We start from the raw sequence: 12,252 nt of genomic DNA, 5'->3' as shown, positions 1-12,252 counted from the left end.
ATTATTTGGATGTCTCAGCACACAAGTAAAGGATTTATGACGTAAAAACAGAGATTAAGTAGTTGGCACTTCTCTTTCTATATCTTTACCATTTTCATGAAGAAAGCTGCTGTTTTGTGACATTTCTTAACTTCTACATCTTTCTCCCCACACTGTCTCTCCCGTGGTTAGACCATTAAGTCTCCTTTCCAATAATGGTAGTTGTGAAATTCACAAGTTCAACATGCTCAGTATTATTATTATTAAACAATGTGCTCTATTTGCATTCTAAAATTATTTCTACCCTGATTACAAGTTCAAGGAAATTTTTTCAATAAAAAGTTAACTCATTAAGATACAAATGCAACTTTAAAAAGGACTTGGAAAAGGAAAGGAATTTGTGTGGTATGGATTGTGAAAATAACAGTTTCTAAATATAATGTTTAGGTTATGAGGAAGGAAAAAGGTGATGACTAATTTGAAAATCCATCGTCTTAATCGCTCTGGGTAGCATCTGTTGATTGATGGAAGAGAGACACACATGAGCTTTGAATAGGTTATATGGAAGAAATGTTAAAGACTATTTTAAAAATGAGGTTGTATCTGCCTTGTTTTCAGTTTTGTGATTAGATTTTAGTGCTCTTAGACCTCAACTATATCATGCTGTTCCTATAATTTTCTATTCTGATCCTTCAATTTTTAGTACCTTAGGGGGCTTCACAGTCAATTTCAAAAGATGTCTCTGGTTTTGAAGACTTTAACCTAGCTTTTAGTGTTGGGGTCAAAGATATTTTGTAGCATTGCAATCAAATGACATTTCCAACTACAGCCTTATTCTAAGATGGTCATTTCTTGCTAAGATTTTGGTAAAGGATATAATTTTGCATTTAGAGATTCACCATTTTGAGTTATCTGAAAATGAAAACCAATGACATTTTCACAATATCTTTCGCTGAAAAGTTTCAAAGCATTTTCATGGCATTCATTAATGTTTACAGGGCCATATACATAAGTAAAGAGAAAATTTCTATGAAATGGAGAATGAACACAGCTTAATAGGTCAAGGACAGACAGTAATACTTTTGGAGATGAAGAAAAACATAATGGTTTAAAAAAATAATTACATGCCATGTAGGAAGAAACAAATGACATAAACCAAAATGGGATTACTGAAGCCTTTTCTCACATCTCAATGTACGTAGGATGTCATGTGATTTATAACACTCTGCGTCTGACACATAACAATACTACTACTCCTAGTAAATAAGTGCCAGGCATTAGTCAAACTTCACATTAATTACTAGTTACCAGAAACTCACAACAATCCTACTGCATTCAGAGTGTGAAGGTTGAAGTTATTACTATTACCTTATTTAAAGGTGAAGAAACTGAGACACACAGATGTTAAGTTTCCTTCCTTCTTTCTTTCTTTTTTTTTTTACTGTACAAATGCAGATTTATTTTTCTTCCCTTCATCCATAGTAATGAAAAAGGTTGAAAATTGTTAGGAAACCGCTTACATACAAACACCTCTGAAATTATGCTTTTCTTCGGAAAACAACTTATAAAAAATAATAAACATTTAAAAATTCAAGTCTTTTAATAAAGTATTTTATACTCCTGAATGTTAAAACTCCTGTTTCCTAAAATATAGTACAATTTAAAAAAAAATTCACCAAGTGACACTGATTTGAATTCCACAGGATCCCTGACAATTAAAAATATGTTCTCCCCTATAAAGTGAATCTGTTCTTCACAGGCAAAACAATAGTTAAAGTGTATTTCTCTGATTAATTCTTTGAGATTTATTTTATTTCCAGCTAATTCTTACAGTAGACTAATGGTAATTTATAGTTTCTTCAAATAACTTAACAAAACATATACAAAATGTTAATCACCACATGCATGATTCTGGGAGAGTGACAATATCTATACATACCGCAAAAAACCATTTCACCAATTAACAAGAGCCAATGTGACTCATTATTCCCTGGGGCAAATCTTCTTCAAGAAGACATGACAGTTTTCCCTTGGTCCTGCTATGGCTATTTCTGAGTGGCATTTGTATTTATGTACTTAATCATACTTTGTAAACCACAATGAATGATGATTGAGACCATCAGAATTAGTCTTTGATAAAAGCAAAGAAAGCAGCACTAGATGTATCTAAGAGACCCTGGGAGGCCCCTAGCCCAGTGAGATCTTCCTTATTAAATTCTACAATACCTGAAGAGTCACTGGTAGTTATTTTCATTGGAATAAAGTATTTTCACTATTATAAAATATAGAATGTGATATGAACAGATATTTAACAGAAGAGGATAATTAACACATGAATAGATTTTTAACTTTGCCAGATACCAGATAATGATAATTAAAACAACTATGAGTATATTTTCATATCCTTTAGATTGTCAAAAATTAAAAAGTCGGACAGTATCAACTGCTAGTGATGATATGGAGATGCAATAACTCTCATCCTTCACAAGTTAGGATGCAAACTACTATGGAAAGCAAATTGGAATCATCAGGTGTTGTCATGGACACTCACACAGTTTGGCCCAGCAATTTCACTTTCAGTTATCAACTTTAGAGAAATCTTCACACATGTGCCCAAGGAGACATTTACAAGATTCTAAAAACTTTTGCAGCTTTGGTTGTGGGGGAAAAAACAATAGGAAAACATATAAGTAAATTAAAATGAGTCAAAATGGACCAGTTAAAAAATAGTTGACCTAAAAAAGCAGGTTGTCAACAGATGCATACCAGATGACAGGATTTATATAATGTTTGAAAATTTGCAAACTTATACTTCTTATTATTTGGGGTCATATATTTAAATGGTACAACAATTTATAAAGTAATAGTAAACACTAAATTAATGAAAATAGTTACCTCTAGGACGGGAGAATTACAAGTGTTCTTACTGGAGGTTTCAATTTGTCTTTTGTTATATTTAACAAACATTTAAGAGTGAACATGGAAAAATGTGGACATTCATTAAAGCCGGGGTTGGCTACTTGATATTCATTATCCCCCATGCTTTGTTTATATAAATAAAGTATTTCACAATAAACATAATATGTATTCATAAGAAAAGGAAAAATATGAAAAGACACCTCACTCATCCCACTACTTAAGCATAACTTTTTAAACACAATTTAAAAAAATTTAGTGTATTTTCTTACAGCCACAGGATTAAATTACAGCTGGTAGTATACTATATATACAGTTTTGTGCTCTCATAGGGCACATGGGGCCATGATGGTTTTTTTTTTCTTTCCTTAGCCTCTGTTACAGTGTTAACATTTTGGCCATGAAAACACATTAAAATTGTTGGGGTTAATGTAGAGCATGAAATTAGTCATAATATCTGGCTTGCTAAAATGTAACACAGAGCAGGGCAAGGGAGGGTTTCAGAGAAGGACGTGGGCCTTTGGAATGTCGAGGCCCAAGTGACCACTCTGTCCTAGGAATGCCTCGGGGAGTTGCCTTCCCAAAGCTCTCTTAGCCCAAACAGCCGCCCTGTGATCTAAGAGATATGTGCATTGTCCCTTAGGTTTTGTTTAGTAGAACACACCGATTAGCATATCTTATCTTTCCCAAAAATCCTCTGAGTTTCGGTAAGACCCCTTGTCACACAGCACGTGCTTGAGAAACAGTGACAAGGATTTGTGATTATCCTGAAGGCCCAATAAAAGCAGGAGCAAAGAACAGCAAAGGGTTTTTGTCTCTGAGCGTTGACCCCCTTGCCTTCTCCTCTCTTTCACCACAACGTTTGGAGTCATCTTTCATCCCTCGGCATAGGGATTGCTGGCCACTCCTGGCAAAAATATTATTGGACATCACACCTCAGGACGACTTGTTATGAGTGATGGTTTTTTAATCACAGTTACCTAATTTCAGGTCTTGGTACTGTAAAGCTAATGGGCATATTTCCAATAATGGGAAGTGGGCAAAAGTATGGTGTGCTTTCTAGAGGACTGATAGGGGCCTACGGAAGGCATTTGTGTAGTTGGTGAGGACAATGGGTATCTGCATGTATGATGGAGACTCAAGTCTGTTAAGGATAGACTTAATCTGCTTTACAATTTTGCCTAGAGCTAGCCCTGGAGAGGATAATGAATAAATACACCAGATTTAGTGTTTTGCTGTATCTAACAGGCAATGTGAAGCAAGAGCTTGTTATTAGAAACTGACCAAGACATAATTTATCATCTGTATCTAAAAGAATTTAAGCATTTCCAATCAGCCCAGATCTTTTTTTGTTCAACATTCTTGATGTGACTGATTGAAGAGTGTGAGCATTCCTGGGCAGCCATGGGTGCATTTTGTAAAATAGAACACTGTTCAGCACAGTCTCTGTGAACCCAGCTTTGCTTTCAGAAAAAAAGTTGGGAGGCCATGTTCATGCAGTAATTTTAGGGGTCAAAAGAAAGGCTGAACTCCAAAGTGTTGGTCTGACAGGACGCAATTACATTTTCTTTTGTCATGTACTAATATACCCCTCAGAAGGGTATCGTGTAAACTTTACCAGTTATCTCTTTGCTGTATGGGAAAAGGATTAATTGAAATGTCAGACAGGTCTGTGATTTGGGTGAGACAAGTGAGGTGGGTAAGTGCAGGGTCTGATCCTGTCATTATTTAAGATTTTGGTATTTTATTCATCATGGACCTATGCATTAATTTTGATCTCTAAAATACTATTTATCTTGATTACTAAATTTTTTGGTGCCCTTTTAAATTTTGTGTAAGGTAGTGCCTCATTTACTATATCCTAGTTCCATCAGGGTAAGGCAAAGTGTGGAAATAAATGTGGTACTCAGAAAAAACCTTTCGCACAACTGCAGATGATGTCATATATGTAACTATAACTATATATACATATATACTAGCTAATTTAAAAAATTACTTTTGCTGAATTCTTACAAATTTTTGTGACCTTTACCTAATCCTGTTGACTCTTATTTTTCTTAAAAAGTAAATGCAGATAATAATTCCTACTTCGCAAGTTAATTGTTTAAAACTTATACATAAAGAATCTAGCCTGTGGTGCTCCTGGGTGGCTCAGTTGATTGAGCAACTGACTCTTGATTTTGGCTTAGGTCATGATCTCAAGGTTAAGATGAGCCCCTCATAGGACTTTGCACTCAGCAAGGAGTCTGTTTCTCTCTTTCTGTTTCCATCTCCCTCTTCCTCTCCCTTCCTTCCCCTGCTCATGCTCTCTCTCTAAAATAAATACGTTTTAAAAAAACAGAAAAAAAAGAATCTAGCTTGTACCCTAAAATATGGATAGCTATGATAAATGTTTGTTGTAATTGTTATTTAAAGTAAAAAAGGAATAATTAAGGATACATGCTTATCCTTAATTAGATTAGAAATTTAATTTCTAATTAAATTAGAAATTAATTGAATAAACAATCACCCAGCTAAAGAAGAAGCTGGAATCATACACAGAGAGTAAATAGCAAATGCATTTACTCTCTAATCAACTTTCAAGCTGATGGTGAGAAGTGACATCTCAATATAGATTGCCATTATATAATTACTCCACATATCAGCTTTGCCCAGATACCGTTATAGTTTGATCTTTTGCTTACTTCAAGCTATTTACCAAATATTACCTCTGAGGGTAGCCTAATCTGATCACCTTATTAATATTGCTATCACCCATCTCTCTCCCTCCCTCCCTGCTTGAGCCCTCTGTGTTCTTATTACCCTGCTTTACATTTTTGAACAGCACCAATCAGCTTTTAACACCACATTTAACTTAATTACATTGTCTGTTTTACCTCCAAGAGGATGTATGCTCCATGACGCAAAACACTTTTGTCTGTTTTGTTCACTACTTGATTCAAAACCAATGAAGAGTCGTGTGTGTATAGGTACTCAAGAAAATGTTTTCTGAATTAATGAACACATTAATGACGGGATTCAATTTAACCTTCTCATTTTTTTTCCATGTAAAAGAGATATTTTTGAGAAAGCAAACTGATATGCCTCCAAGAAGAAACCTTAAGAAGAGGAGTGCCTAGGTGGTTCAGTGGGTGAAGCGGTTAAGTGGCTGTGTCTGGCTCAGGTCCTGATCTCAGGTCTCAGGGTCCTGGGGCAGAGCCCTGCAGGGGGCTGGCGGGCTCCCAGCTCAGCTGGGAGTCTGCTTCTCTGCTTCTCCCTCTCCTTCTGCCCCTCCCCATCCTGCTCTCCATCGCACGTGCACTCTTTCTCTCTCAAATAAAATAAATAAAATCTTAAAGAAAAAAAAGGTTAATAAGCTGCTCAAAAACATAGTTACTTAGGTAGAAAACTAAATGCCTGAGCAGTGACTTGGAGGATTCACTCCCTCTCCCCTACCTCCCTTACCTCGCCCTCCCTTCCTCCCTCCATTCCTCCACTCTCCCTCTTCTCTGAATTAAATCAGCCCTTATAAGATCATCTCTTTCTCTACCTACTTTTCTGTCACTAACTCAGTCTCACCCTTCACTAGACCTCACACTTGAACAGTTGTTGCTGTTTGCAATTAATAATCTTTACTGACTTACCTGTTCGTCCCTTTTTTTTTACTCACTCATGTATTCAGGTCATCTAGCAAACCACAACAATTATAGTCTTTTTGAGGACCTTAATAGCCCCTTGCTAACTGCAAACAAAATTATCCTGCCTTCTGGGACTCTATCGTACTTGAAGAAGGGACCAGGTGAGCACAGGGTAAATTAATTAATTAATTCAGTCCCTCATTCTATTTATTCAGCAAACATTTAGTGAGCACCTACTATGTGTAAATACAGTGTTGTGTGTTGTGGACATAACAATGAGCAAAATGACCTTTGTGTCCATGTATACATGGATTTAAAATATGATGAAAAATGTAGTTGTATATATTTTAACTATCAACTAATTCCTCCCCCCCGCATTTTACCCTTTAGCTCTTCAGCCTGAATTACAGAACATCCATAGCCTGAAGAAAAGTTGATATAGCAGGAAATAAAAGCCCCTTAAAGATGTGCCTGGTTAGAGGTTTGAAGTACTAAAAGAGAGCCTTAATGCTAGATTGTTGTCACAGGTTTCCTTTCGTTCAGAATTTTTTTGGTATTAAGCAATATAATCCTGATTTTAAAAATATGAAATAGGTACTATTATTATTCAATTTAAAAAATGATAAAACTGAAGTGCAAACTGAGGCAGTCACTTGTTAAGCTTCCCAGAGCTGTTACATGGCAGAACCAAGTGTCCAGTCCAGTCCAACACTTCCCGTTGTCTGTTTTTGTGCCCAAGTGAAAAATGATTTGAGGATTTTTACTAGTCCTTGGTCATTCAACAGTTGCAACCTCTAGTGAAGAAAGCTGTTTAAAAAACAGATTTATACTCTTATTTTCTAATGACTTTTGGAGGGAAGAAACAATTATTCCACACTGAGTAGCACCTAAGAAATTCACAAGCACACTTTTTAGATTACAGTAGTACATATGCTATTATTTTCCTGCAAAATTGGACCACTCAATTCAATTGCACAAAATGCCCAAGGTAGCTTATTCATTCCCATGAACCGAGTGCATCATTTTTCTAAAAAATTATATTGACTTCCTGTTGCACACCAAATAGATTTTAATATTTAACAAGTTAAAGCATTCCTTGGGACATGGAGAGTAAATGCATTTGCTATTTACTCTCTGTGTACGATTCCAGCTTCTTCTTTAGCTGGATGATTGTTTATTCAAGATATAGTTAAAACCATTTTTTTTTAACTATTACACTGCCAGAATTTGGGCCCCTCTGCTGGATTCATTAAACTAGTTTAAATCTAAACTTAGTTTTTATGTTTTCAGTGCAGGCATTTCTGCTTTACTGTATTTTTGCCTTTCTGGCCATGGGATGTTTGAGAATGAAGGACAAAGTATGTGCAGTTATTTGACACAACACACTTTTGACAAGTAGATGTGTATACCTGCCAGATATCACCCTATTCACTGGTTGATGAAAGCATTCTCAGTAATGCATTTCCTCTTGGGGTTCACTCCCAGGTCTTAGTACTAGACTTCTCTAGACTTCTTTGGGACATGCCCTTGTGAATGATGCCGGGACTGTGGTTCCATTGCCAAGACTGGCACATGTTAATTTCAGCCCTTAGGTATCCTGGGGAATAAATAAACAAAGCTATGCTGTCCTTGGAGAGTATCATTATGAATGATTTCATCCATTTTATTTAAAAAATTCATATAAGAGCGAATCATCAACAAATGTACTGTTGCTTAAATGAACTGCCATGCAGCATGTGACTCAAATATCAATTTTAGATCAGCATTCCCCCTATTCCTCTTCAGAATAACTGCTGAAAATGCAGAAGGAGTATTTTTAAAAGTTCTCAAAAGTTCTAATCAAAAGTTCTCTAAAAGTTCTAATCAAGAAACTTTGTTGATAACTGAGAATAACCATTGAGGGTATGCCAAACCCTAGGGGAAGCAAATATTTGTCTATTATCCATAGGCTGTTGCTGTCATGGAATTAATAAACCAATGAACATCTCTCACAAAACAAAATACAAAAAGTGATACATCCCACAAAACAACAACAACAACAACAAAATGATACATCTTGGGGGTAATGTCTTCGTAATTGCAATAATGCAAGGGAATTTTTAACACATGGTTATTTCTCTTGGGAAACAATTTCTTTCAAGGAATAGATGAAACACATTTTATGTTCACTTTGAAGGAGGGTAAAGACATCTGCAATTCTGAATACCAACAAACACTGGGGATATTTTGAGTCTCTGAAAGAGAACATTTTTAATGATATCTTCTTAAATACAAAATGGACAGTTATAACTAAACTTTTTATTATAAAATAAAAGAATTATTATATAAAGATCTATGTGGAAGTCTGTTCCTTATAACATAAAAAAGGACTCATATGATCTTTTTATACAAGTGGAGAGCTTGTAGTTGACACTGAATATTGACATTATTCAAGAATTTCTCCATTTAGTGGTATTTCTAGATCCAGTCTCAAGAAGAGTTTCTAATCTCTATATATGTGAATATTACTTTTCTCTTGTATTTATTTATTTTTTTAACTCTTACTTGTTTGTTAAATCATATCTATTTTTGTTTGTAGCAATTTCCAAAGAGTGTTGACAGGGCAGTTTTATGGAACAAACCTCCCTTACATCCTAGCCTGCCCTTGCTCTACCAACATTTGATTCCAGCCTTATGGAGAAGAGAAAGGAAATGTGTTCTTGCCAACCTTAGTCCCTCCTACCCATATAAAGGGATGCATGAGGATCTAGTCAGGAAAAATAATACTCTGAGATGCCTCTGATGATTCATGGATTTCACGTTGTCTATAATCATGGCAAAATTTATCACAACTACCAATATACATTTATTTCTGTGATTATTCTATTTCTTCCATCCTCACTATGAAGGCTCCATGAACAGAAGAACCATGTCTTTCTTATCCATTATGTTTCCCTATATCTTCAACTCAGCCAGAGAGGTATGAGTGATTTTGTAATTCAAGAGAGCCCAGGAATCTGCCTCCCTCTCTGCTCCTCTATCAGTGGTCACTGGGGAGTCCTAGGAACTCATGGGTATGGTACCCCTTGTCCTGCACACAATACAGATGGAATCTAGGCCAACTGTTGATATTGTCTCTCTCCTAAAATCATATTGGGTAAGCTAAGTCCTTTGTTCATAGATATATGCTGGTTTGGGGTTGGGAAGCAGAATTTAAATTCCTCTCAACACAATTCAGAGGTAGGAAAGTATCAGAGGCCTCATAATCTACTTTATTCTTCAATTTTCTCCGTTCCCTTTTTTTCTCTCAGTTAATGCAAAGAAGTTGTGGCAAGGCTATGCCAGAGTAATAGCAGTATGCTAATTTATGTAAACACTTTATCATTTATGATTGATTAGCATGCATCACAATGATGATTAGTTATTCTATTAAATTAAGTATAAATTAATTGCTTATAATATTCATGAATCCTTTAATCTTTTTGGTATGTTTAGTCTTCAAAGCTTATTGCTCACAAACAATGTGAGATCATGTATTCATTCATTCAGAAATATTTACTGATTGCTGTTCTGTGCTAAGCACTATGCTTGCTCCTGGAAATAGATCCAAAGTGAAAAAGACGAAGTGTTCCTGTCTTCAAGGAGCTTACCAGTTAAAGAGACCTTACGGTACCACGAGTCTGTATTGTTTTGTGAGTATAAGATCTGGATGAGTAATCAGGAGTCAGCAAGAAAAGGGTTTAGATGGGGAAGAAGAGTCTTCTAACCAGAGGGGGGGGAAAGGCTATTAGCCTATAAAAAGTTTTCTAGCAGAGAGAAAACACAAAATTTATAAGTCTAAATTAGAAATTAGGGAGAATATTGTGTAATATCTGTATTACCATTTATTTTTATTGTAGATCTTCTCAAATTACAAAAATGATCAACTCTTATTTTAATCATTTCATTCAGGTTGCTTTTTTGCCCTCTTTAACTTTTGAAAAACTTTGTTTATCCTTTTCTTTTCTTTCATTTTTTTTTTTTACCCTAGAAGTTTGCAGAAATCAAATCTAAGCTATTCCAAGTATTTCTTTCTAATGTGCTGATATGGTCTCACACAAGTAATTCTAATCCACACATTATTTATTTACCTATTTGTTGCCTTGGATATGCCTCTCTTAGTTTTAATATAATATATAACTAACTGCATACACTTTCACATTCTAATACAATTTATACTTTGAATTTTAATAAGACATTTCTAGAAAAATAAAGGAGCCACAGTTGGTCAATGATTGTTTGAAACATGCCAAATACAAGCAGGAATGAGTATTATTTGATAACTCTGCAATGAAATTGTTATCTTTCCCCTGAGTGACTTAAGACCAAGTTTTCTTTAAGGTAAAATATATTTTTTCCTATTAAATCTGCACTTCTAAAAGGAACAAAAAGCAAGATTTGGGAAATCTCAATTGACACATAAATTTCTACCACGGACCCCATTTTAATTTCAGGGAAAAGCAAAACATGTGCGAGAGGGCTGCGGCGTTAGGTGAGAAAGCAGCCATGAAAGACCTCTTTGAAGAAGAAATCCTGAAGTAGTTCAGAAAATACTGCTCACACCAGGAAAACAGTGTTTTTCTCAAACTGTTCAAGGAGGCTTTTTAAATTGTGGGGTTGACTTTGCTTTCCAGTTTGTAAAAGTATGTTTTTCCTAGGTGTTGGTTCTCTGGACATCTCCCCAAGCACCAGAAAGCATGTAAAGTAAGTTCTTTAAATGTGATCTTGCTGGATTAGCAGGCACGCTCTCGCGTACAGTGATTGGAAGGAATTCTTTCTGATCATCCTAGAAAATAACTACTGCTTCCTTCTCTTTACCTGTTAACTATTAAAGGACAACATTTAACTCTAATTTGTCTCAGGATATAATTGGTTCTTTTAATTGGTTTAATTATAAGAATATAAGTATAAAATATATACTTTGCTAGTTTTGCTACAGCTCAAAATCTCTTTATCTGAACATAGTATTTTCTTGGAAAAAAAATACTGTGCAACTCGTCGGATTTGGAATTTGAGCCTTGCCATCCATCTGGATTCTATCTGTATTTGTTATAAAGTATTTGTTGGAAAGAATCTTACTTGTCTAATTGAGAAGAAATGCTAATGCATACCTGGCTTTTATATCCATAAATTTTAAATGCATAAATCCTTATAATTTTATATATGCTGTATTTTATATTAGTACCTTTGCTTTGCACAAGATTAGAAGCTTCTAAGAGTAGGCCCGTGTTTGATATTGCTTACCAGTGTATCCTTGACACCTTGTTAAAACAGGTGAGAGGGTTATTACATTTGTCCACAGAAGACCTGAATTCTGCCAAATTTATAGGTTGTTCCAATGCTTTAGAGATGATTCTCCATTAGTATGTTTCCATCAGACCAGGAAACAATGCATGGACTTCCCTTAAGGCTTTTGCAAGACCTCAGTTCAGCTAAATATTTAAGCACTTACTGAATACATTATATTTGATTATCTGAGATAAATGGATTTTAAAAGACTGGGGGAAAAAGTTCATAAAGTAAAAATGCTCTCATATTAAACCCCCATAGTTCATGGAACTTCTATCAAACAAGATGTTTCCTTCTCCCTCCCTGCATATTCAGTCAATAGCTTTAATGGACACTATTACCAGCATTATTTGAGTGCATTATTTTTCTTATTATGGCACTCATGCTGAACTTTCATAGCATCTTAGTGTTGGGAAGCAACCACAGTGATTAC

This window comes from Eumetopias jubatus, unplaced genomic scaffold (assembly GCF_037043125.1).
Source record: "Eumetopias jubatus isolate StellerSeaLion01/CBP00866 unplaced genomic scaffold, mEumJub1_p1.0 scaffold_6, whole genome shotgun sequence".
Lineage (NCBI taxonomy): Eukaryota > Metazoa > Chordata > Mammalia > Carnivora > Otariidae > Eumetopias > Eumetopias jubatus.
The sequence above is the reverse complement of the archived record's forward strand: the minus strand, read 5'-3'. Positions refer to the sequence as shown.